The following is a 5,336-nucleotide window of genomic DNA, read 5'->3' as shown; positions in this document are numbered from 1 at the left end:
AGCCCCGTCCCCACCACTAGCTTCTGCAGGTGCCCACCCAGATTCAGGAGGCACCAGTCACCCATGGGTTGCGGAATGAAGAAAGAGCTGCACAGCAGCTGGCTTTCGTTTCAAAGGGCACCGCTACTCCATTCAGCTGGAGTGCTACAGCAGTCTCATGCAGCTGATTGAGAAGTGGTGCCTCTTCAAGTAAGTCACAGGTAGCAATTTGAGCAACCTCAGTGGTTCTGCTTAGCTGTTTGATGTTTGCTACAGCTCTGTATACTCATGGTTGGTTTGCAATCATCTTTCAAGCAGATAAGGAGCCTAACCCTACACATTAAATATATTCCTTATTTCCTTGAACTGTTTCACAGAAGCATATTACTTCCATGAAATTGTGTGTCATCACAATTTGGGTACATGTGTATGAGTTAGGAATTCTGGTTGAGCCTATCACTTTGCTGTATAGCTGTTATAATGCAAATTGCTCTATCATCTCTCAATATACATCAGACTTTGCTCCAATGTGTGTGCAGTAGGCTACTGATAGCAAAATGCTTTGACCAACTATGCATATGCTGAGGAAGTGGCTGAAATGGAAAATGTCATTTTTTTTTCTTTCTTCTTGTGGGATTTGGAGTAGTAGCAACTTACCAAAGGCTGAACAAAGAAGCCATGTGTTTTAAAGGAGCATAAAAGGGGTGAGTATCACAGGGCATACAGGGATGTTGGTTGTAGCCATGTTGGTCTAAGGACATAGGCAGACAAGGTTCTTTGGGTAAATCTTTTTTATTAGACTAACAGGGCATACAGGAAGTGTTGGATAGCACAGATGAAGTGATGAATAAGTTTTGAACCAGGAAGGGTCTACCTCAGCTGCCAGTCTGGCCAAGGTCAGGCATCAACCATGATTTGCCATGAGGAACTAGATGAGAGGGCGAAAACATGTTCACATGAACACAGATGATCCTCAACGTGTCTCAGCAGAAAGGTGAGCTATAATGAGGGGCAGTTCAAGGTGTTTCTTGTTTCCTAATTATCTCTACTCTCCTGTCCTTTAAAGTGAACTGCACACATGTCCAGAAAGTTCATGCAAAGCCAAAGTCTGTAGCTGCTTGCTTCTGTCTATCACGTGGCTCCAGCAGCATTAACATGTACTCCAGAAGGCTCGCATTTTGGGGGAGATTTGGGGAAAGGTGTGTTTGAGCTGTGTGGGAACCAGTGGAGTCCAGACTAGGCCCAGCGGAAAAGGGTAAGTCAGCTTTTGGGAGGGTAATAGACAGAGGCTAGGGACAGAAGCTATACATAAACTGGTTTAAGTGATCAGAAACTGGTTTATATCTGTAACAGAACAGAATCTCAGTGCACATAAACCAGCTTCAAAGTGGCTGAAACAGGTTTAAGATAAATCTGGTCGAATATAGTATCAGACTTAACTGATCTAGGTCAAACTGGTTTATGAAACTTCTGTCCCAGACCCTTTCCTGGTTCAAGTTAAATCTGAGTCCCCCAGCATCCCAGCATGCTTTGTAGCCCTGTGCTGTGCTGTGCTGTGCTATCTGCTCCAGAGAGCAGAGCTGACCCTGCTCCCCTGCTCCCTATGTGGAGCAGTGGCCTCACTGGCTGGTTCACCAGTCCCCACAAGCAAACCCCGGCTGAGGTCTGGGGTCAGAGTGGGGGCTTAAACTCACCTTCCCCTGAGTACAGAGCTGCCCTGACCTGCTCTGCTGGCTTACTTAGTGCTGCCTGCAACTGTGGTCTACAAATCCCAGAGGCACCTGGAAGCAGGAAGAGGAAGTGATGAGCAACCCTGCAGAGTCCTGATGCTGTGATTGTGGACTACAAATCCCAAACACCTCTGGGGCAGCAGGAAGAGGAAAAAAACCACAGCTCATGCTGGCTACATGCTAGAGAGCCATGCCCTAGTGCCCCCCAGCTTCTGGCTTGAGCCACTGCAGGCATGTGGCTCCATTTCCCAAATCAAAAATGAATGACTGTTCATTTACTTATTTGTTCAATCTTTGCATCTTAGAGTAACCTGTAAAGATTGAATCAATTCAGCCTTGGGCTGTCTGTATATAGCCAGAGGGTCTGCACCATGACTGTGTTTCTAGAGGCCCCAAGATGGTAGGAGTGCCTGGAATTCAGGCTGCAGAATTTTCAAATGTACAGAGACTGGACCCCTGACAGGGGAAAGGTAATCTGCCAGTGCGAGGGTGGGGCCTGGCAAATAGGGGACACATAATCAGGGAAATGAGATTTCAATATATGATGGCATCATGTAACACCCTTCATTTGGAAGGTATAGGTATGCATTATATACTTGTTAGGTATTATACCATTACATTCTTCATATACCACTGCAGAGAAGAGTACTAAAGAATGTTAGCTAGCAAAGTTTTAACAGTTCCAAGTTAGAAACCTATTTGACTTTCCTTCAGCCTCTTGGACACACTATTATTTTTCTTCAGGGCTCCTGCTGCCTTCAGTGCACAAGCAAATGCTACACTACCTTCCACGTTGGCTGACAATGATGATACGTGTGTCCTCAGTATAAAATGTATGAGAGCACAATTCATACTGCCAGAAGCCAAAGTGGAAAAATGGTCAGATATCCTAGTGCTGATTTCAATATGCAGTGTTTTATATATGAAATTCTCATGTGAGCAAGGCTTTCATGTGAGAAATGTTTCCCAATGGTGGAAAAGTATCACTACTGTGATTTTACAAACAAAGTAACTTGCAGCCCAAGAACAAGCAAGAGATGTTTTGACATAGGACATCAGGTAAAATGTTTGGTCTTAAGAAATATGCCAGGGGGTATGCTTAAAATTCACACAACAGGAAAAAGATCTGGGCTACATCTTCAGCTGGTATAAGTCAGCATAGCTCTACTGAATCAAGGATAGTGTGTCAGTTCTAGGGGACTGTAGTGATAAGCACTACAGAAATGCTGATAATAGAGTATAAAGTTCCTAATTGTTCATCATTGGAACAGCATAACCCACAGTTTGCTGTATAACATCCTTCCCATCAAAGTACCTAAGGCCTATTTTGGGAGAGGACAGAGCAGCATGCAGCTGACATCTGTTCCATTGCTGAGTAAATGCTTCTTTACAAACTTTACAACAGTTGGTTAGCTATCTTTAAAAAGGACATTCTTCATCAGACTTAATCTTGTTAAAAAGAGCAAAATGCAGCTTTATTTTCCTGTTATCTTGATTTACAAGTTTATTCCAGCAAGATAATGTTTGGCTAGTAAACAAGTGAGCAGCTCACTAGATGATGCCGGTCATGATGCTTTCCTACATAGTTTACCACAGGCCAATGTCCCTTTGCATGAGGACTAAATAGCTTTTGCATATTTCTGCAAATTGCTTTTTCCCCATTCAGAGTCACAAATAACAAGATCCAATGTGTGGATTGTTATAGAGGTGAACCACAGTCACTGATAAAATCAGCCACACCCAAAGATTTCTTATGAAAAATTAGCAGAATGGATGAAGTATCATGTGATAATGATAGCCCCTGTAGGCTGAAGACTAGGGAGCAGAAATGAAAGACTGGTTGACAGAAAAACTTTTAAAAATCACTATTAATGATCAATAAATAAAAGATTTAAATTAAGCCTTTTACTGTTAAATCGATGACTCGGTATACTCCTGTGGCCTTCCCTGTCAGTTGTAGCATCTGAGGCCCTTGTTTAGTTATGAAATAGTTGCTAAGGAAGTTGTGTAGTATCAGGTGTAATAGAAATCATAGTAGAAAAGTATGTGTCTCGAGGGGATGCTGCTATCAGCAGACCTCGTGCCCTGTTGCCCCCATCATCTGATTGTCCTGCCATCCCGGAGCCATCCTGTGCATCCTCCTCTGGTGAGGACCCTGCCAGTGACTGCTCCTGCCCTCTGGTAGTGCTGTAGGTGTGTGGGGTGGTGATGGTCATGTCTGTGGTGAGGAAGTGAAACAGCTTCTCGTAGAAGGCCATGTTCTGCCTCTTGGTCCCAGATCTTTTGTTGGTATCATGCATGCACTTGTATTGGTTCTTCATCCATATTATCTTGTCCTAACATTGCACCCAGTCCCTGTTGTGGCCCCCACACTTGCATCTGTTGGGCAATGTGCTTGAACACATCCCTTTGTGGAGCTGGTGCTGGGTCTTCTCCTTGCCCCTGATGGTGACAAGATCCCTCATCTCCCTACAGTCCCAATTGTATGACTGGAGTTGGGTAGTGGAGGAGGATGGGATGTGTTCTTCCATGGTCCACAGTGGTGTCCGTGGGGTCTAGGCATCCATGGGTGAGAGAGGGTCTAGCTTTGAAGGGATGAATGGATGGACTGAAAGGTGGATGCATGGAAGGAACCATGGGTGTGCATAGGTGCAGGTCCCAGCACAAGATTCTCCCTCTCACTGCAGCTGGGTGAGGCCCCCGCTCCAGAATGACCAGGGCGTCACTGGTCAGATGATCCCCACAACCTCAACCTTTCCAGGGGCTTCCAGCAGATACCACATGATGCTGGCAATGGTCCACATCCCAGTCTACAAATTTCCAGTGTCCTCTACCTGCAACACTGAGGCATCTGTCCATGCCTTACCTGCTCCTGAAGTGTCCAGGGACATCTGCCTGCTTGCTCTGGCTTAGATGCTCAGTGCCTCTCTTCCCCCAGTCCTAGCACTCCAGGACCCTGAAGCTGTAGGCCAAAAAAGACCTGCAGCACCCCGGACATCTCGTGGGAGGATCGCTCAGCAAAATCTGAGCGGTCGCAAAGCTTCCTCTCGTGCGTGGATGACCTCTACCTGACTCAAGAAGTCTATGGGCCAACGAGAGGCAAAGCGCTGCTCGACCTGGTACTGGCTACTGGGGATGACCTAGTCGGCGACCTAGTGATCGATGGGAAGCTGGGTGACAGCAACCATGAGTTGATCACCTTCACTATCTGCCGAAAAGCTGGCAAGTCAGTCAGCAACACGGAAGTCCTTGACTTCAGGAAAGCCGACTTTGACAAGCTCAGGAGGCTTGTCAGTGAGGCCCTAAGGGACCATGACCACGGGGAGAGGGGAGTTCAAGAAGAGTGGTTGTTCCTCAAGGGAGTGATCCTCAATGCACAAACTAAGTCTATTCCATCTCGGAGGAAAGGCAGCAAGAGGGCACAGCAGCCCCCCTGGCTCTCCAGGGACCTAGCAGACCTCCTGAGGCTAAAAAGAAAGGCCTACAAAGGATGGAGGATGGGAGTCACCTCCAAGGAGGATTATTCTGCACTGGTCCAGTCCTGTAGGGAGCAGACCAGGAAAGCCAAGGCTGCAACTGAACTCCAACTAGCTTCGAGCATCAAGGACAATAAAAAGTCCTTTTTCA

The sequence above is a fragment of the Alligator sinensis genome, unplaced genomic scaffold (genome assembly GCF_000455745.1).
Source record: "Alligator sinensis unplaced genomic scaffold, ASM45574v1 scaffold790_1, whole genome shotgun sequence".
NCBI classification, from domain to species: Eukaryota; Metazoa; Chordata; order Crocodylia; family Alligatoridae; genus Alligator; species Alligator sinensis.
This window is presented reverse-complemented; position numbering follows the sequence as displayed.